Source organism: Saccopteryx bilineata, chromosome 4, assembly GCF_036850765.1.
Source record: "Saccopteryx bilineata isolate mSacBil1 chromosome 4, mSacBil1_pri_phased_curated, whole genome shotgun sequence".
Classification (NCBI taxonomy): domain Eukaryota; kingdom Metazoa; phylum Chordata; class Mammalia; order Chiroptera; family Emballonuridae; genus Saccopteryx; species Saccopteryx bilineata.
In genome coordinates, this window is record NC_089493.1 from 278406939 (window position 1) to 278428939 (window position 22001).

General features: G+C 48.6%; 1 protein-coding gene across 1 annotated transcript in view; it reads right to left on the reverse strand.

Annotated features, from left to right (window-relative positions):
* The window catches only part of SNX29 (sorting nexin 29), a 568687-nt gene that overhangs the window by 65607 nt on the left and 481079 nt on the right, over positions 1–22001 (reverse strand). The window lies entirely within an intron of this gene.

Here is a 22001-nt window from a genome sequence, read left to right on the forward strand (position 1 = left end):
CTAATAAAGAGAAGGTGGCGAGGCATTTGCAGCACTCCCTGGGGCGGTGGCCAGAGGCACACACTGCAAAGCCCCTCCCGCCCGGCAACAGCAGGGCCAGGGTGAGGGAGTCCTAATGTACAGTCACAAGAACCGGCCAGCAGTGACAGCCCCTCCCACCTTTTAAGGGAACCTGAGAATCTGTTAGGTTAAATCTCTCAACTCTCAAATCAGCTGGCAGCTAATTTAAATGCTTAAATATCCTGGTGCAGACCAAAGAAAATATATCTACAGGGCACCTGGAAGCAACAGAAAACATGGAGAGGTCATCACAAAACCGATCTCTGCAGGATGGGTTCCTCCTCCCCATTACATCCATGAAGCCATGCTACTGAGAGGGTGTGGCGGTTCCGTGCTTCTGAGGGCAGGCACCTTCCACAGAAACAATCCAGGAACGCTGTGAAGGGGTGCAGCCCGCTCGTCCTCCAGAGCAGGGCTGGGGCGGTACCACTGTGCCATTTGCCTGGACTGCTGCCCTAGGTGCTGTTACAGACAGCACACCCCGCACACCCACCTGTGCCTGAACCTTCAAAACACATGCTTCCCAGGGAAGGGCTGTTATGTCCATGTTAAAGATAAGGACACTGAGACTCAGAGAGATGAGTCACCTCATCCATGGTCACACTAGAATGGTCAGAGCTAGAAGTTGAACTCAGGTCCATCCAACTTCCAGGCCCAGCTACTCTGTTATCCCACATTGTCCTGTATACAGGGGAAGTTTACAAAAATGTCACTCAATTAAAAAAACCTTAACGAGCCTCTTGGTAATGCTGGGGGCCGAGGGAATGGAGACGCAGAGGACAGGAGCCCCACCTTTGAGCCCATGGGAATGAATGTACAGGCGAACTTGACAACAAATGTGTGGGTTTCTTTCCACAACAACCAATTCTGCAACTTTCAGACACCAGCTTGTTTCTTCTGACCAAATGACTATAAGTCAGAGATTCCCATGACCCCCTCTTTGGGTTCAATAATTTGCTAGAATGGCTCACAGAACTCAGGAAAACAGCTACTTTGGAAAACAGTGCTTCAAAATGTCAAAGCTACCACATGACCCAGCAATTCCACTCCTACGGGGAGCTAAATGAAAGAAAAGAAAATGGATTGGGAGTGGGGGGTGGCTATCCATACAATGGAATAGTATTTGGCAATAAAACAATGAAGTGCTGAAATATGCTACAAAATAGCATGAAAACATTCTGATTTTGTGTAGTCACAAAAGACTGCATAGTATATGATCCCATTTATATGAAATTTCCATAATAGGCAAATCTGGATATAAAAAGTAAACCTGTTCAAACAAACAAAAACAGACGATAGGCACATAATCCAGGCAGACCAATGAGATCTTCTCCCAGGTACCAAACCCTGGGAAAAGGCGCTCTCTCTCTCCGGTTGCTTTCAGGAGGAACTGCCAGAGGCGCTGTCTTGGAGAAAGCCAGTCTGAGAATGAAGCCAGCACAGAGGAGGATGCAAAGGAGAGAGGGCAGGAGAGCAGAGGGAAGAAGAGGTCAAATTCTGAGCCCTGGGGCAGCTATGCCTGAAGCGGCATTCATCCCTGCTCTTTTCAACCTCACAAATAAAATTCCTTCCATGCCTTTGTCAGTATGGGGGGGGGGGGATTTTTCCCACGCTCCTCACTAAAATTTAGATTCTTCTTGGGTATCCTCCATTCGCTGTGACTGTGCAGGTCACAGACCCTTCCCTCACTGGGCTTCCCACCCGGGAGCCCCCCTCCGCCCTCAACGCCCCAACTCTCCCTGTGCACGGGCTCATCCAAAGAGAGCAGCCCCATCGGCCTCACCATGCCTCCTTTGAGCCAAGGACCCTTCCCCCACCTGGAGAGCACCTGGAGCAGGGCTCATCACTCAGCTGCTTAAAAATAAACAGGAGCTGCATTATTTCCAACAAACTTCCCCATTCATTATTTATCTACCACCTGCTTCACACACACAAAAAGGAACCCTGCAGGGAAGGGCTCGGGAGAAGAGTCTGGAAAGAGTAAGGCTGGTGCAGAGCATGGTGGTGGGCAGCGGCCGGCCAGGGCAGGGAGCCGCGGGCACGAGGGAGGTCCCTGGTCCAGCGCTCTCCGTAGTCCTGGGCAGCAGCTGGCCAGGGCAGGGAGCCGCGGGAAAGAGGGAGGTCCCTGGTCCAGCGCTCTCCGTGGCCCCGGGCAGCGGCCGGCCAGGGCAGGGAGCCGCGGGACACGCGGGAGTCCCTGGTCCAGCGCTCTCCGTGGCCCCGGGCAGCGGCCGGCCAGGGCAGGGAACCGCGGGCATGAGGAGTCCCTGGTCCAGCGCTGTCCGTGGCCCCGTCCCGGCGAAGCCTACCATCCACCCCCTTATCGTAACTGTGTTTGTAAGTTCATGAAACATAGGATTAGGAAGAAAAGCATTTATATTTAAGCACAGTTATCAAAACTGTGATAAAGCAACGCCAATGTTCCTTGGCTAAGGGATTCAATAGCAAGATCTAGTGTCATTTAAAAGTAGTGACGAGCTTTAAGGATATTTGGAGTCACCTGCAGCAACTGACATGTGAAATGAAAATACAAACAGTTGATTTCTACTGGGGGTGAAGTCACAGATACCATGATTACTGTTAGAATGTGCAGCCTACAATCATGTTTTAGCTAGATATTAGTGGAAATCAAGTATAATTCTTTTCATTTTGATCACCTGGATTTTATCCTCAGACGCTAGGATAAGAGTTCCTGGGCCAGATCAGGCCAACCCTGGAGTGGGCACTCTGAGCCAGCTTCCCTGCCCGTAAAATGGAGCTGGCAATGGTGCCTGCCCACCAGGAAAGGGGACGAGGGTGGGAGGGGAAGGGGATGGTGTAGCCACCACAAGCAGCTTGAGTGCTCACTGTGGGCCAGGCCGTGTTCTAAGCCTGGTCACTGCATTTCCTCATTTCATTCTGGCAGTGGCTCAAGAGGGAGATGCTAGAATCTCTGCAGTTGAAGACACCACGCCACAGAGAGGTGACATGCTAGCATGTCAGGACTGAAACACCAACGCCCTCCTCCTCTCACCACCCCCCCCCCCCAGAGTGCAAAGGGAGATGAATGCCCGGAGGAGGTGAGGAAGAGCTGAGTCAGACTGGCTCTGAACTGGCAGCCCTGGCTCCACACCTCGTGTGTCTGTATGAAACGTGTCTTCTCCCTGGGTCACAGGCAGTCCCAAGCCTGGAGCTAAAGCAGACCCTGTGTTTCCACCAGCCAGTTAGAAAGTGCTACGAGCCAGGAAGGGGGGCGTAGAGAGCACCTCTGAGCCCATGCCCAGTGGGGCACTCCGCAGGCCCGTGCCTGTCTCTCCTCGCCAGGGACATACTTTCCGAGGTGTTTCCTAGCTAACGACCACTCTGCCTCCATATTTCAGTGTACACGTCCCTGCCTGGACCCTTTAAATCAGGTCCTCTCCACGACAGCTCCCTGCACCACTCCTACATAAAAACCAGGCACCATTTGGAAATGTCTTTATTTAAGGGTCTTTTTTTTTTTTTCTGAAGCTGGAAACGGGGAGAGACAGTCAGACAGACTCCCGCATGCGCCCGACCGGGATCCACCCGGCACGGTGGATGCTCTACCCATCTGGGGTGTCACTCTGCCATAATCAGAGCCATTCTAGCGCCTGAGCCAGAGACCACAGAGCCATCCTCAGTGCCCGGGGGATCTTTGCTCCAATGGAGCCTTGGCTGTGGGAGGGGAAGAGAGAGACAGAGAGGAAGGAGAGGGGGAGGGGTGGAGAAGCAGATGGGCGCTTCTCCTGTGTGCCCTGGCCGGAAATCGAACCCAGGACTCCTGCACGCCAGGCCGATGCTCTACCGCTGACCCAACCGGCCAGGGCTTAAGGGTTTGTTTAATGTCTGTCCCTGCTAAACCGAAAGTTCCACAAGGGCAGGGACCACAGCTGTCTTTCTGCACCACCTCAAACACAAGTGTTGAATGACTACAAATAAATACCACAGAGGAAGAGAAAGCAGCAGAACTGAGCCAGTCTGCTGCCGCGGAGCTGCCTGGTCCAGGCTGGGCAGGGGAGACCAAACACGGGCACATCCTGACTTACCAACTGAACACACACGGCTCCGCCCACTGACAGGTATGGCTCAGAACCTGAGCAGCCATATTCTTCCTTAGGGGGGAACAGAGTGAGCAAGGAGATGGGGAAGAGCCCTGTTTCAACATAAGAATAACACAGAACATGCTTCTCAAACTTCCACATGTATGTACCTCACCTGGGAAACCTGTTAAACCTGCAAATTCTGATTTAGTAGGACTAGAGCAGGGACTGAGATTCAGCATTTCTACCAAGCTCTTAGGTAAGGCTGATGCCACTAGTCCACAGAGCACACTTTAAGTGGCAAGATCTTCAGAAAGGATAGACAGGAAATAGACGTTTAAAACCATTCTTTGAGCCCTGTCTGGATAGCTCAGTTGGTTAGAACTTTACCCCGAAGTGCAGAGGTTGCCAGTTCAATCCCTAGTCAAGACACATACAGGAGCAGATCAATGTTCCTGTCCTTTTCTCTCCCTCACTCTCTAAAATCAATACAGTAAACATTTTTTTAATTAAAAAAATAAAACCATTCTTTGAGATCCTATTTGATCTCATTAATGTCAATCAGATTTGGGCTGGAACCTGGTACCAACTCATGGAAACAGTTGCCTCTGTTCTTTGCTCCTCTGCATAACAGCAAAATGTTGTGAGAAGAAAAGCCCGCTGCGGTCATACAAGAGAAGTTCTGGTCCTGGCTCTCTGCTTACTCCACTATGTAATTTAGGCAAGTTATTTCCTCCTGGGTCTTGGGCAGTGGCTCCCAATCACTGGTCTGCAGACCAAATGCATAAGCATTACCCAAAAATGTTTCAAAAAGGTAGATTCTAGGGCTTTCACCTCTACAGATTCTAATTCATTAGGTCTGGGCTGTAGTCTGAGCAGCTGAATATGTTTAGACAGAATGAATCAGATATGCATTCAGAATTGAAGGTGGAACTGTCCGTGGTGCTGACCAGTGCTGTGCGAAGTGGCCTAAATACAGATTGAGGAGACGCCTGGGAGGCAGTAAATGACCACTTTGAGACTCTGGAAAAGGCACAGCCATCTTTGGCCCAGCGTGGGAACCAGCATTATTGGCAAACCTATCAATCACCTGTACAATGGCTAAAAAGCCTAACCCATTGGAAAGGGAAAAGTTATGTCCAATTATTTCCAAAATCAATGCATTTGAAACATCTTCAACTGTCTCCAAAGCAAGGGTGAGAGGCACGATTTACAGCTCCCCAGACCTGCCTAAACACTAATGGTGGTACTGATGAGAAGGCCCAGCTAGCAAAAACAGTTTCTTATTTATGGCTCTAGTGTGAAGAATGCCGATGTGAAGCTCCAGTTTGGGTTTTCTGTGGGAATTTCCCTCTGCAGAAGGGAAGACTGAACAGAGGGTGTGAGGAGAAGACAAAAGGTGGATAGAAATGAGGATTAAGCATTTAATCCAGATTGCCAGGTCTGCCAGACTGGCTCATTTTTCTAGTTTCCCCAAAAGATGTACGCACCTGTCCAAACTGAACTACAGATCTATTACCCCGCGCATAAGGTGCTTCGAACGCCAAGCAGCAGCAGGTCAAGTGCAAATGACAGTTCATTGCTAGATGAAAACCTACCACCTCTCTATTCTTACTCTCGTCTTTCAAAGGGAGATAAATAATTTTACTTTGTTTGGCAGCAGTGGGAGGAAAAACAAAAACAAACAAACAAAAAATATATATATACACACATACACATTTTTTTTTTAATTTGTAGGCTAAAGAAATTCCATACTATTCAATTCATAATTTAACACCTCCTATGACCTGGATAACCTTTCTAGGACAGTTCTAGAACTATATCTCCTTTACCTAATTTGTTATTCAGAGATTATGAGAAATTACCTGTATGTTTAAGTATACATCGTCTGCCCCTCTGCCCTCCCCAAATGTAAGCCCTATGTGAACAGGGCTCTTCCATTTAGCTCCCTGCTGTAGTGTCATGGTTGGCACACAGCAGGTACTCAAGAAAAATTCCCTGACTTATTGAGTGTGTGAGTAAATGATGCTTCTCTTGATACGTTTGTAGCTCTCTGGCCATTTCTCTGGGTCAATCTCTCCTGTTGTCATTCACCTTCCACACTAATTCCTGAGGGAACTTTTTTCTTTAAAATTCAAAACCATTTTTAAAAACCATGCCATTTTTAAGCTTTCAGAATAAAAGTTCATACTCCCCAGCTAAGTATGCAAGGTAACTGTCCCTACATGACTCCCCCGAGTCATCTCCTAACATGCCACGCACCCTGTCACATGCGCTCAGGGTGTGCAGTACATGTTAGATGCTCAGCAGGCATCACGGGCCCACGGGGGTCCTGCTGCTCATGAACTCTGCCTTCTGAAGTGCTGCTTCCTTTGCCTGGAATCCTCCCTCTCACTCAGCAGCTAGGCCCCTCATCCCTCAAGACTCCACGCCAGCCTCACTTCTCTTTTGAAGCATCTCTGATCTCTTTCTTTCTCTCCTTCCCCCAGGTGGGTTCCCTTTGCTGTTTCACCTACTCACTACCCACTCTCAGGCCATGAGGTTGGATAGGATCAATCCCACCCCTCGATCCACGCACATGACCCAGCCAATCACAGGACTCAAGCTGGGCCAATGAGTGTCTGCACTGAGACCAGAACTCCTGGAAAAGAGACTTGCTCTTTCTGCCTGAGGTATTAAGGTGCTATTAAAAAAGCCTAGGAGGGCCCTGGCCAGGTGGCTCAGTGAATAAAGCATTCACCTGTCATGCCAGAGGTTGCTGGTTCAACCCCTAGTCAGGGCATGTATGAGAAGCAATCAATGAGTACAAAACTAAGTGGAACAACAAAGTGAAACAACAAGTTGATGCCTGCCTCTCTCTCTCAAATCAATGGAAAAATTAAAATAAAAAAAATTGAAAACAGAGGTGTGTGACCATCTTTGTCATAAGATAGGGAACCTACCTAAAAATGCAGCAAATACAGGGGGAAAGAGCATGTGGCAAGAGAAACAGGCAGAAAGACAAGCAACAAAAGAATGAATGAGCAAAGGACAGAGACTGGCTAAGTAAGATACTGATTTCTGATGATGTCACTGAGCTCCTGGATCCAGCCATTCCTGAAGCTGACATCAGACCTAAACTTCTCAGTTACATAAGCCAGTAAAAATCCTTTTCTTAAATTAAAAAGTTTGATTTTGGTTTCTGTCACTTGCAGTAGAAAGCATCCTAAATGATACAGTCTCCTGTGCTCCTGCAGAACCCTGACTTAACCTCCCCCATTACCCCTATGGTGGGGAGAGCTCCTGAGTGCCTCACTAGACTGTGAACTCTCTGAGGGCAGGAAACACATCTCATCTGCCTCAGTAGCCACATGATCTGGTGTACCATAGATACCCAATTGAGACTTGTGAAAAAAATAAAGCAATGTTTATCTGGAAATTACTGAAACTTTCCATTTGCTTTGTTTTAATTCAAGGGCCTTTCTGACAAGAACTCTTAGACTCCTCGGGATCTTGTCTGCTCTGCTCCAGAATGCTCGTTTTTCAGTTCTTCAAAGTCAGAGGTCCTGGAAATAACAGAAAGGGCAGGTCCAAGGTCTTGAGAAGGCACCTGACCCAGGTCCTACGGCTGCTGTGCTTCTTGCTCACCTGGACTTCATGCAAGGCCAAAGCCATCGCTGGACCCCTATACTGCCCAGGTCGGGGAGCACTGGGACTAAAGAGCCTAACACACCGCTGAACCCACTACTTCTCCAAGCTCTGTTCCTCTGCTGATGCTTCCCCTCTGACTGAACACCCTTCCCTTCCTTCTCTACTCAATTCCTCAAAGCTCAGAGGAAAAATCATCCCCTCCAAGGAGTCTGTCCTGAACTCCTGGGGTGGCAAATCTGAAAGCCTCTAGGGACCAGGAAGTGAGAGAATCAGAGCAGGCAGGTGACCTGGGGGGCACATACCAGCTTCAATTCAGCTCTGCCAACTGTTGTCACAAGAAAATCTGAAATAAAGAGGAAGAAGACCTACCTCCCCTTGCTGAGGAGTCTGTGGACTTCAAGCTGCAGACATGGGTTTATTATTACTGTTGTCAGTGTGAACCTCATTACCACCATTATCACCATCAACACAAACCACGTCTCAGATAGAACGTGGCCTGTGAGTCACAGCTGACAGCCTCTGGGCTAGGGCTCTGCTGTGACGTGATTACAGAACATCACCCCATGGAGTACAGCCACCTGTGTGTGTGTCTTTCCTGTAAGACTCCGTCTCTGCAGGATGGACCCTGCAACCCTCCGGGCAAAACACACACACACACACACACACACCAGGTTTAAATAAATAACTATAGTTGCAAAATGTGATAATACTGAAAAGGAAAAGAAAACAAGCAGCCAAGAAAACTCCTAATGGAGGAAAATAATTTCTTCTGGGGAATAGGAAAGGGTTCTCTAAGGAGGAAGAATTTAAGCTGAGAACTGACAGATGAGAAAAATCCAGCCACAGGAAGGTTAGAGGATGAAGAGTTCTAGAAGGAACTGTACATGCAAAGGCCCCGAGCAAGAAAGAGCCTGAGGGGTCAAGATCCTTAAGTGGGCAATGACTCCTCGGACACCAGGCTGCTGGGAGGGTTACATGAGGGTGGGCAGGCACAGCCCTGGGTGGTGCCTGGTATGTAGTTAGTGCTCAGTGAATGGCTGCTCCCCTTAGTAAGATGGCACTGCTGATGTGAAGAAAGACTGGTTGATTTCCTGCTGCTGGAGTAGGCCGCCCAGGTCATGAGGACGGGCAGGGGGGGCGGGGCTAAAAACCAGTATCAAAGGCTCCTTCACGAGACAAAACAGTTCCATTTTCATGGGCTTATGAGGATCAGGCACTTAAGTCAATAAAGCTTCTAAACTCATTATAAAAAAGAACTTTGCTTTTCTTCAGAAGGCAGAAGAGCTGGGACATTAATGATGAGAAAGTTTCAAGAGGGCGGCTAAGCTTAACGCCGCTGGGAGCTGGTGGAGAAGACGGCTCCCAAAGCGGCAGAGGGACCGTGCCCGGCCCTTCTGGGGCCCTCCTGTCCTCCAGGCCTCCGGGAGAGAGCAGCTGTGCAGAGCGTTTGCTGTGAGTGCGTCTCAGAGGATGCAACCTGGGCCCAGTGTGTTCGGTACAAACAACCACGAACCCAGCCTCTGCTGATACAGGACGCCTTGTCAGTGAGAAACTTTTCGTGGATGCAGTCCTGTAAGAATTTTAAAAAGAGGAGTAAAGCCTGACCAGGTGGTGGCGCAGTGGACAGAGCCTTGGACTGGGATGCAGAGGACCCAGGTTCGAGACCCCGAGGTCGCCAGCTTGAGCGCGGGCTCGGAGCACAGCCTGATGAGAACACAGCACAGCAAGGAAAGCAGACCCTCAGAGCACGCACGGGGCCAGGATGGCGGCTGGGAGGGAACTGGGCGCCCGCCGTGCAGGAAGCTCAGGGAGGCAGCAGGGGTGGGGGGCTCTACTATGAGGGAAGAAAGAGAGTCTTCCTGGTGGAGGAGGCAAGAGTTACAGCTTCTTAAAGGTAGGCACAAACGTTGGCAATCCAGGAAACATAAAGAGATCCTAGACATCAGGAAGAAAAACACGAACTCCCCAGTGGAAAAATGACTCGAGGACACCAACAGGCAAGAAAGGGAAGAGGACATCTGAATGGCTAAATATCTTGAACAGATCCTCAACCTTGTCAGGTATCAGGCAAGCAGAAACGAAAACCACGATGAGTTAGCAAACTGTAACTAAATTTTAAGTCTAATGGTGCCGAGTGTTAGTGAGGTCATGAAACACAGGGATTCTCACCCACCTGACTGGGAGTGAACAACTGGTGCCACCCCCTGGGAGAGCAATTTGGAAATAGCTGGGGAAGCTGGGGGGGCAAGCATGCCCCATCAGCCACAAGCTCATTCATCAGGACATAAGCTGGAGAAACTGAGTATCAAACACATGTGCAGGACAGGATGCTTGCTGCGACACTGTTTGAATAGGGAAAATGGCAAACAACCTAACTGCCCCTCAAAGGGAGAATAAATAATATAATATTGACTATTCATACAATTGAATATCAGTAAGTATAACAGTTAAAGTTAATGAATTAGAATGCTATGAATCCAATGTACAAATATCAAAAAGGCAATACAGGTGTGGGCCCTGGCCAGTTGGTTCAGGGGTAGAGTGTCAGCCTGGCATGTGGATGTCCTCGGCTTGATTCCTGGTCAGGGCACACAGAAGTGACCATCTGCTTCTCCCCCTTACCCTCCCCCTTTCCTGTGCCACAGCCATAGCTCAATTGGTTCAAATGAGCTGGCCCCAGGCACTGAGGATGGCTCCAGTAGCTTCTGCCTCAGGGGCTAAAAGTGGCTTGGTTGCCAAGCAACGGAGTACTGCCCATATGGGCAGTATGGCCCAGTAGGGGGTTTCCCAGGTGGACCCCAGTCAGGGTGCATATGGGAGTCTGTCCCTCTGCCTCCCCTTCTCTCAAATTATAAAAAGAAAAAAAGAAAAATATAGGTGTGAAAAAATACCTGAAGACTGATTATCATTTAAGTAAACAAAAGAAAAAAACCTTCTTGTAATCGTATGTGATAAAAGTATAAAACCACAGACAGGAAGGACGCACAAGCAATCCACAAAACGGCTCCCTCTGGGAGCAAAAGTACAAAGAGGGTTCAGCTGTATCTGTAATGTTTAATTTCCAAACACTAACATTTACCAAATCAGGATGATGATACATGAGTATTCGTTATATTTTTCTGTGTATTCTGGGGCACATTTGAAACATCTTATAATAGAATTTAAAGAGCTCAGAAGCAAATATGACAAAGTGTGAAGAGCTGTTAATGCTAGGCAGTGCACTGGAACGCATGCTTATTATCCCGTTCTTTGTATCTTCCCTTCATTTATGAAAGCATCACTGTAAGCCCCACTTCACTGTATAGCCACCTGAGAAACTCCAGCAGTATCTACTAGAGTGAACACACACAGTATATGACACAGCAATACCATTCCTAAGTATAAACCCACACTAGTCAACGTTACAGCTGCCAGAAGACAGACAAGAATGTTAGTCATGGCCCTGGCCGGTTGGCTCAGAGGTAGAACATCGGCCTGGCATGTGGAAGTCCCAGGATCGATTCCAGGCCAAGGCACACAGGAGAAGCGCCCATCTGCTTCTCCACTCTTCCCCCTCTCCTTCCTCTCTATCTCTCTCTTCCCCTCCTGCAGCCCAGGTTCCACTGAAGCAAAAGTTGGCCCGGGCACTGAGGGTGGCTCTATGGCTCCAACTGCAGCAGAACAACGCCCCAGACGGGCACCAAGCATCCCCCTGGTGGGCATGCCAGGTGGATCCTGGTTAGGTGCACACAGGAGTCTGTCTGACTGTCTCCCTGCTTCTGGAGGCTTCTCTATTCCTTTGTATTCAGAAAAATACAAAAAGAATACAAAAAAATTTTTTAAAAAAGAATGTTAGTCACAGCACTACTGTAATTGATCCAAACCAGAAGCCACCCAAATTAGTATCAATAATACAGATAAACTGTGGTATAGTCATACAATGGAATACTACCCAGCAATAAAATCAATTGCTACTTGCAACAGTATCGATGAATCTCACAGATGTGACGGTGAGAGAAAGCCCAGACACAAAGGAATACATGCTATATGCTCCCATTTATGTAGGTCCTAAAACAGGCACAACTAATCTATAGATTAGATATCAGAATAGTGGACACCCTAGTGGGTAGAGAGTGACAAGAAGAGGCTTGGAGTTCTGCTAATAGTATATTTCTTGTTCCCCATGCTGTCTGCATTGCTGTGTTCATTTTGTAAAAATCCATCAAGTTGCACTCTTAAGACTGGAGATACATCATACCTTGATTTAAAAAAAATAACCAAGAAAAGGGGGAAGGAGATAAAACTCATCCCCCAAGAGAAATGAAGGGAAGAAAGAATCTAGCCTGCATATGTCAAAGTTATCACAAATGACAAAACAATGTAACCAAATTAGGGAGGCTTCTCTAGGGACCTATTATTTTAAGCTAGCATTTGAGGGTTCCGGATATGCCGGTGCCATGCTAAACAGCTAACTGATAGCATCTCCTCAGACTGCCACAAGGCCCTGTGATAAGCACCCTCACCCGTGTAGCAGCTGAGACAATGAGCATCACAGAGGCTGGTGACCTGTTGGAGGTCACACAGACAGTGCTGCCAGAGACAGGATCAGCACTGAGGTCAGTGAGATGCCACAGCCCAAACTCTTAAGCTCTTGGCCTCTGACAACACAGAAGCCAACTGCATGGCTTCTAAAAATGCATAGGAGCCACGACGCTGCAGAGAACGTCAGGGGGAGGGGACCACTGCCTCCATGAACGAGGGCATCTGAGCCCCAGAGGCCTGGGAACAGGAAAATAACTAAAATGGCGGCAACCTGAGAAAATAAAAAGGTTTTTATTTTTTTTCTAGCTTGCTTAGATAAACCAAGATCTCAATAGTAATGAGAGTACTAAAGGGGAAGGTAGCAATTATTCTCAATTACTCAAGAAGAGAGTAAGAGCTGAGGAGGACCCTTCTGGTTTGTGATTTTAATCAGCTGTCCAAAAATTAGAGGGAAAAACAGATGCAATGTGGGTTAAGTGTACTATTTAGAAGGCCTTCAGAGCCTTCTAGAAGGAGAGATTGAATAATGACACGCAAACAATATAATAGCCTCAGAAATATTCTGGACAGCACAATGCCCAGCAGACAGCCAAATGTCTTACGGTTCATGTCAATTTCCAAACCAATGGGTTGAGCGTGATTTCATCAGATACCCCTGCTCAGCCTGAGGTGAGTGAAACAAGGGGAGCTGGCCAACTCTGGTGGATGATTTGGAATGGCCTGATCTCAGATGGGTCAAATGACTTGTCTTTGTTACCAGGCATGGCTAGTGCAAAGTCTTTGTAGAACCTCCTGCAAATATTCAGTGCTGTGTCAGTATCCACTGGGCAGGTAAGGCCCGAGCATCTTTCTATGAACAATTATTGAAGACCTGCAAGTTACAGTAGTGAAGGGAACTGGGGAGAGAGGGAATTGGTAATGGTACTACACCAGTGTCACACACCAATTTCTATATGGCTTGAGTCCATTTGTTCATCAAACATGTTTTGCTAAGCACCTACTATATGCCAGGCACTGTGTGAGATACTGAAAACACACACACTTGTGACAAGTCTGGTTTTGCTCTCTGATAGGGAAACGGGGGAAAGAGAACTGTGTATCAAGCAGCCAAGAGAGTATGAGAAAGGAACCTGAGGAGGTAACACTCTGATTGAAGGAAGACTTCCTGGAGGAGGTGGGAACCACAAGGTCTGTGACCCAAGATCACTGCAATGACTCCCTGTGCTCCACGCAGGGACACATAGGATGGGAACACAGCAGCAGAGACACTTCCAGTTGCTGGCCCCGGGTTATTTGTCTATAAAATGACCTTTTTTTTTTATTGAATACTAACTTGATATCATAGGCAAGCCCTCCCAGGAAGCCCCACATAGTCAATCCACATACATACGGACACAGCGCACACGTTCCAAGCCTGAGGCGCATCGCTGTCTTTCTCCTGAGATGATTTTTCTGGCAAGATGACTTTAGCAACTGCTCTTCTGGAAAATATCTTAAGAGGCTTTTACCATATTAAAGAGAAACACAAATGTGTGATGTATAATGAGCCCAATTTCTCTCTTCTTCTTGTTTAATACATTAAGTACCACGACTATTTACACAACGTTGGCAGAGTGTCAAATGAGAAGCAAGCCTGAGTTTCTGGCCTCATTCAGCTGGAGCCTCTCTTCTCGCTGGAAAACCTTCCCTTTCGGGGGAGGGCGCCTCAGCTTCTCATGTCTCCGTTCCAAGCAGGTGGGGGTATTAGCACTGACTTCTGGGTCCCTTTCCCTATGAGGGTGGTTCTGGCCAAGTCCCCCACTTCGCTGCATCTCCACATGGAAACCTGTGGGCATGTGTGCCTTGCTGCATCATCAGCTCCCAGGTTTGGGCGTGGAGCTGCGGGCTTCTCAACCAAGGGGCCGACGGCATTGTTGGCATTAGCACCTGCCTGACTCAATTCCTGATACAAGCTACGGGACCTTGGGCGGGCTGCTTACAGCCTCCAAGCCTGGTTTCCTCATCATTAAGACATTTCCTATGGAGATTGACAAGAACTGCATGCTGAGAAAGTGAGTCTAGAGCCTCTGGAGTGTGTGACGAGCCTGGTACTTGCTGGCTGGTCCGACTGCACATGGAAACCAGGGTGTAAGGGCTCGGGATGGACCCCTGCAGGTCGTCCACTGGTACTTGCTGGCTGGTCTGACTGCACATGGAAACCAGGGTGTAAGGGCTCGGGATGGACCCCCTAAGTCAGGCCGTCCACTGGTACTTGCTGGCTGGTCCGACTGTACATGGAAACCAGGGTGTAAGGGCTCGGGATGGACCCCTGCAGGCCGTCCACTGGTACTTGCTGGTTGGTCTGACTGCACATGGAAACCAGGGTGTAAGGGCTCGGGATGGACCCCTGCAGGCCGTCCACTGCACGGGCTCCGAATCCCAGCTCCCCTCGTGGTGAGGACACGCTGCCTCTCCCTGCCAGCCCACCCCTGGTATACAGGAGGGGAAACAGAGACACAGAGAGGTCAAATAACTTGCCCAACACAGACAGTAAAGTAGTAGAAACCTTCCTTTCTTTTGTTTTCTGTTTTTCATTTTTTACGCTCAGTTGGCAAAGCCCTGCTAATGAATAAATGCATAAATGGATGAGTAAATGACTTAACGCTTAGGTTTACCAGGAAAGTTTATCAGCTTGCAGACTGACAAGGAGGGCAGCAGCTCCGAGCTCTAAACATGGCTCCCTGAGAGTGGGTGGTGGGTGAGGGGCAGATGGTTCAGCAGTAAGGAGAGGCACTCGGAGGTCTCAGCTTCGCCTGCTCCCCGACTTCTACACCACTGAGGTTGCAGAACTGATGACGGAGGCAATGGAAATGGCCACCAGCCGGGCACTGGCTACAGAACCTTTGTTTGTCCCTTCTCCGGGGTGCTCTGTGCAGGTCTCTGTGAGCGGGTGGGGGCTGGTGCTCTGCAGACCATCTGCCTAGGCCTGCATGTCAGCGTGACTCTGCCCAGTGAGACGGCATCACTTTACCAACTCGTGCCTCTGTTTGCCCATTTTTAAGTGAGATGATAGTAACAGTTCCGTGCCTCAGGCAAGGAAAGAGAGGTATGAGGCTGGCAGAATTTCTCCCCAAAAGATGTTCACACCCTGCTCTCCAGGACCTGTGCATATTATCTTATATGGCAAGGGGGTGATGCAGAGGCGATTAAGTTAAGGACCTTGAGATTGGGAGCCTATCCTGAGTTAGCATGGTAGGCCCAATCTAATCATTCTCCTTAAAAGTAGAGGACCTCTCCCTCTGTGGTCAGAGAAAACTATGACTACAGAATAATGGATGGAGAGATGCAATGTTGAAGACAGGGGGAGGGGCCACAAGCCAAGGAGTGTGGGCAGCCTTCAAAGCTGGAAGGCACAAGGAAGCAGACTCTCTCCCAGAGCCTCCAAGAGGAACAAGCCCTACTGGCACCTTGACTCTAGCCCCGTGAGACCCATGGTAGACTTCTGACCTACTGAACTATCAGGTGGTAAATACGTGTTGTTTTAGGCTCCTAGGTTTGTGGAAATTTGTTATGCAGCAATAGGACACCAATACAAGAAGCATGAGGAAACAGGGTGCACAGAAGGAAAGGCTGTCCCCTGAACGGACCGTGCTTCCTCACTTGTAAGATTAATTCAGGCTCCTGCTGGCCCTCTACGCATTTCAGCTCCTGCAGAAAGCACCCCTGCTTCCCCTCCTCCCTCTTCTCCAGAGCACACTGGGCCCCTCCTCCAGCTCTGAGGACTCTTCCAGGAGAACCGAGTTCCTTGTCTTCCTCCCGACACGATCATGAGCTTCGTGAAGGCAGAGACTGCACTTTAAGTGATCTCTGTAACCTCTACACCCAGCAGGACACCCTGCACTCTGGATGTGTTTTCCAAATGGAGAATTAACCAGCTTGAGCATTCTCTCTGACGCCCACCCCTGCCTGCTACTACCTCCCTCCACTGCTGGGTGCTGCCATCCCCGGGGCTGTGTGTAAATCTGGCATTCCCAGGGAGCTGCAAAGGCGCCCTGCACGGCTCAGTGAGCGCCAGTCGGTTCCTCGCCATACACTGGTGTATGTGTTTTTAATGAGGATTTTAATGCACAATTTCTCCAACAAGTTAAATTATCTGCGGCTCCAGGGGAAAGTGATTGCCTTGCCTAATGCCAAATGAACTTTCGGAGACCAATGCTATTATCCTAAGAAGGAATGACAGCCCCACAACCCTCATTTGCTCCCTGAGCAATAATGTGGACTTTTAGTAGCATCATCAAAAGTGAGTTTTTTACCTAAGCCTCCAAGCTGGCAAAGTCCATTTGCACAGGGATCTGGCCAAGCAACTCCCTCTGGTCGTTCGAAAGCCATTGCTCCTGTCCCCAAAGGCCGGTGGCTGCCTGCCCATTCTGCAGAACACATCCACTCACAAGCGGGGTGAGAACAACCACCCAGATCACCTGAAAGTTACTCTGCTCACTTCTGGAATTTAGATTTGTTTTGAATTTGTGCCAAGAACCCAGGGAAGGGAAGAAAGGAATAAAAGGGAAACTTCTGTCGGTTTGTTTATTCATTAATTCAGGCTATCCGTAAGTATCTCAGGTACTCTTCTAGGCGCGGGGGAGACAGCAGAGGGCGGAGACAGACCCGGGCCCTGTCCGTGCACTGCCATCCCAGCGTGGAGAGACAGATGGTACTCAAGTACACAGATAATCACTTCCATTCATGGTGCGTGCTCGAGAGTGAAAACAGTGCAGTGGGCTAGAGTGACCAGAGGGGTGGTGCTGGCAGGGGTGGCCAGGAAGGCCCCTTCCTGAGCAGGTGGGATTTGAGCTGAGAGACCCGAAGTGCTGGGGAGCTGTCCCTGAGAGGCTGGGGAAGGGCCACTCCTGGCCGAGGGGCAGCGGTGGAAGAGGCATGATGCGAGAACAGCGTGGAAGTGTCAGCGGTCAGCGTGGCTGGGTGTGGAGGGAAAGGAGAGGGGCACGAGGTAAGGCAGGCAGGGGAGGGTATGGGCACGATCAGGGCCCCCTCGCACGTCGCAGTAAACAGTCCTGAATTTAACCACCATGGGTGCCCTGGGGGATGTTCATCACAGCGACACCGTCTGATTTCCGTACACAGACCTCCCTGCGGCTGCCGTGTGGGAAACGGACTGTTAGGCAGGAGAAGGAAAGGGCAGCCACTGGAGCTGCTCGTGGCAGAGGCGACAGTGGCTGGGTTGGGATCGTCCAGGCAAGGAAGGAGGGAAGCAGCTAGCTGGGGCCACTTAGAAGTAGAGACCACAGGACCCGGTTAGTGGAGTTCTGCTCTTGTATTGCCTCAATGCTGCTTGATAATGCAGCTCGAGAGAAGTGCCACCCCACGGTGGTCCCGGGAGCCGGTTCTCCTCCACACATGGTAGCAGTGGACTCCCCCACCCCGCACCTGCCCCCCATCCCCCCTCCTCCCCGGCACTGGGCATGGCCCTGTAACTTGCTCTGGCCAATAAAATGTGAGTGAAATTGACATGATTTACTTCCAGACAGAAGACTGAAGGACCAGTGTCTCCCCTGCCTCTGTCCCTGGCTCCTGCTGGCTCCATGCGCAGACAGAGCCTCCAGCAGCCTGGCCCTGACCCTGCGATGAGCGGAGCTCCCAGCCAGCCAACCCACGGTGGATACGACATGTGAGCCAAAAACACGCCTTGCTTGGTCTGGTCTGCCAAGATCATGGAGTTGTTTGTTTACTCGGCCTAACCAAGCCTATCCTGACTGATATCAGCCCTGTGTCTGTGATATTTAAACATTAATGAGTAACTTTAATACACAACTATTATGTATACAACTCAGCTACAAAGGTATAAACTTTATCAAGAGGTGGACTGATATTCAGTAACTATTTTAACAAGATGTGGGCTTGATGTGAAGGCATGGCTATTTCTAGTGGGTACTCTGGGCATCAGTGCATTTACAAGTAAGCACAGGTCTGGTCTATCAAGGCAAACAAAATACTTTGGTAAAAACAAATCCTGTATCCACAAACTACACAATGTGTTAATTTTATCAATTAAAAAAGTTCAAATTGGGGTTAAAATTATATTTTACTTCTGTAATTGGCATCATTGGGGAAACAGCTAGAAATTCAGGCTAGAAAGATACTCAACAGATGAATTAAAAAGACTAACCTATGTTTTTTGTTTTGTTTTTAGGTGATAAGAGGGGAGATAGTGAGGCAGATTCCCACATGCACCCCAACCGGGATCCACCTGGAAACCCCATCTAGGACCAATGCTTGAGTACTGAGCTATTTTTAGTGCCTGAGGCTGATGCACTCCAACAACACTATCCTCAGGGCATGGGGCCATGGTCAAACCAATTGAGCCACTGGCTAAGGAGGGAAAGAGGGAGAGAAGGAGGGGAGATAGAGAAAGAGGGGAAAGAAAGAAGGAGGGGAGGGAGAGAAGGAGGGGAGAGAGAGAAGGAGAGGAGGGAGAGAGGGGGGAGGGAGAGAAGGGGGGAGGGAGAGAATGGAGAGAGGGTAGGGGGGAGAAGCAGATGGTTGCTTCTCCTGTGTGCCTTCACTGGGACTCAAACCTGGGATGTCCATATGCCAGGCCAATGCTCTATCCATTGAGCCACCAGCCAGGGCTGGTTAACCTATGTTTAGTATGCCCTTGAGTACTGTCCAGGCCTGTGGATTCTGGAGTGATTTATTTAATGAAAAGCCTAGCGTAGCAAAGTATATATAACTTAGTATTCCTAAAGATAGTGTATCTGCATGTCTTAATGGTCCAAGTGCCAAGAGCATCATTCTTGAAGGAAAGATTCTGACCTGGAAGATTTTTCTGGTCCAATTTAGATTCAAACCTCTCTAAAAAATTTGCCCTCAGAGGATCAAAGCAGGTATCCTGTGCTATTAGGCCAACGGGGTCAGCACATGCTTGGTCGCTTAGCAGAGCTCATTGGCAGTTCTCCTAAGCATTCTGACTCAGTCTGCACTTGAAAATCAGATGGACCTGCATTCTGACTCCATCTACACTTGAAAATCAGATGGGCCCTCAGCTCTGTGCTGGGTAGCAGCTAAAGTGTACTTAAGGGAAGCGGGTATGCCTGAGCCAAATGCTGGGGAGAGAATCAAAGTACCATCATGGCATGACCAGCCAATTAAAGGCTAAGGGTTGCATAGGCTGCTACAAGAGGCAGAGGCCCGTGACCGCTCACGAGCTGTCGGATTCCTGTGCAGCAGAGAACACTGTCAGATCCAGCCCGGACCTCAGGGAGCCAGACCAAAGATCTAGTTAAGAACCAGCTGGAGCATTTGGATGAGTCAGTCAGCACTGGGCCAGGCCCGCCAAGATGGTGCCCTGCATTCCCAAGCTCATTTATTTGCAAACGGAGTTGCACTGATGGAAAAGGACGGTGGGGGAAGCGCTGCCCCACTGGCACAGATTTCACAGGAAGAAACCCATAGCTGCTCAAAGTCATTCTCAAAATTGACAATGTTCATGCGAATCAGAAGCAGGGCTGAGGATGACCCTCCTCGGGGGGCAAGTCCTGGCAGGCCCTGGCCCTGGCTCTGCTTCAGGCTGGTTCTCAATTACCCAGTTCCAGACAGACCCTCGACTCCTCAGGCCCGAGCTTCAGCTCCCTACCCCCAAGCCTTGCCCCCAGGGTTCTTAGGACTGGTGGTGTCTTCAGTTTTGCTAACCTTAAGCTTGAGGAGGTGCAAGCTAGGGAGGGGCTTACTCAGACCACAGAGAAAGCATTCAGCAATGTATGCCCCCAAAGATGTCATTCTACCAACCCCAGAGCCTGTATTTTAACTTGCACAACAACGGGGACTTTGCAGGTGGGATTAAGTGAAGGCTCTTGAGGCAGAAGTTTACAAGGGTTATCTGGGTGGCCCACTGTGATCACAACGGTCCTTACAAGAGCAACATGGCCAGAGTCAAGGAAGGAGGTGTGGCGGTGCTCAAAAAAGCAGAGGTCAGAGCCATGTGACTGCAGTGCTGAAGACACAGGAGGGCCACGGCTAGGAACGTGGTGTCTTCTAGAAGCGGAAAGGGCCAAGAACAGCTCCTCCCCTGGAGCCTCCGGCTGGACTACGGTACAGCCCTGCCAACACCTTGATGTCAGCACAGGAGACCAGTTTTGGACTTATGACCCCCAGAGCTGTAAGATGATCAATGTGTGCTGCTTGGACCACTCAACGTGCGGTGATGGGTTACAGGGGCCACAGGAAGTGAACACATAACACTGGGCATATCGTCATGTGGATGACCCAGTTCAGCCTTACACAAATTTTCCTCAGCAAGATACAGACAGGCCGAGTTCCCTGAAGGAGAAGGTGTCTTGAAAGGGCGGCTTCAGCGTAATGCTTTCTGCAAGTGAGAATACCTTATACCGATAATAGGATGGTTAGGCAGAATTCTGCTTTATGATATTTTAAGACATTCTGGATGGGTCCCAAAATGTGTACAAGCCTACGAGTCATTAGATTAAATCAGTATATGATTTCACCCTCGTTTTCTATTGCACCCCTTGCTATGAACAACCGTAGAATTTCTAAGTCTTCCATTTTTATAGGCTTAGCTCCAATTTTCTTCAACAGAAGAAATGGAATGACAGATTAATTCTGGGCCTGAGATAAACTGCTTTGTAACTGTTTAAATTAAGATTTAACAAGCCGTGATGTGATCAGATTTCTAATCTGGTTTAAACACTGATATCTATGAATATGTAAACATTACAGTCAGTAACAGTTTTCCCTATGGGACTTACAAATGTTCAAAGTGGGTTATTGGAAACTCTTGCTCTGGTTTTCTAAGATAACGATGGAAGGAAATTCAGAGAAATGCAAATTAAAATCACAATGAGATACCACTTCACACCTGTCAGAATGGCTATCAGCAATAACTCAATGAACAAGTATTGGCAAGGATTTGGGGAAAGGGAAGCCTCCTGCACTGTTGATGGGAATGCAGATTGGAGCAGTCACTACAGAAAACAGTATGGAGGTTACTTAAAAAATTAAAAATGGCACTGACTTATGACTCAGAGATTCTACTTCTGGGTATTTATCTGAAGACATCTAAAACACTAATTCGAAAAGACATATGCACCACAATGTTCACTGTGGCATTATTTACAATAACTAAGTTGTGGAAGCAATCTAATTGTCCACTGATAAATGAATGGATAAAAAAATGTGGTACGTATATACAATGAAATATTACTCAGAAAAAAGAATGAAATCTTGCCATTTGCAACAAGATAAATGGGCCTACAGGGTATTATGCTAAGTGAAATAAGCCAGACCAAGACAAATGCCATGTGCTTTCATTTATATGTGAAATCTAAAAAAAATAAATAAAAAGTAAACACACAAAACAGAAACAAACTCATAGACACAGAGAACAGACTGATGGCTGCCATGAGAAGGGGTTGGGGGGCTGGATAAAAAAGGTGAAGAGATTAAGGAGTGTAAATTGCCAGTTACAAAACAGTCACAGGGATGCAAAGCACAGCGTGGGAAGTACAGTCAATAATACTGTAATAACTACTTCCAGTGTCAGACCGGTACCAGACTTGACTTATCAGGGTGATTGCTTCATAAGCTATAAGTGAAATATCTAACCATTTTGCTGTACACTTAAAAGTAATATAATACAAAAAAAAAAAAAGATGGAAGGGAATCCTGGCATGCCACCTCTTCAGGAGAGAAACTGGGAAGTGCGTCACACATGGAATCTGCCCCGGGGCTTGGTCAATA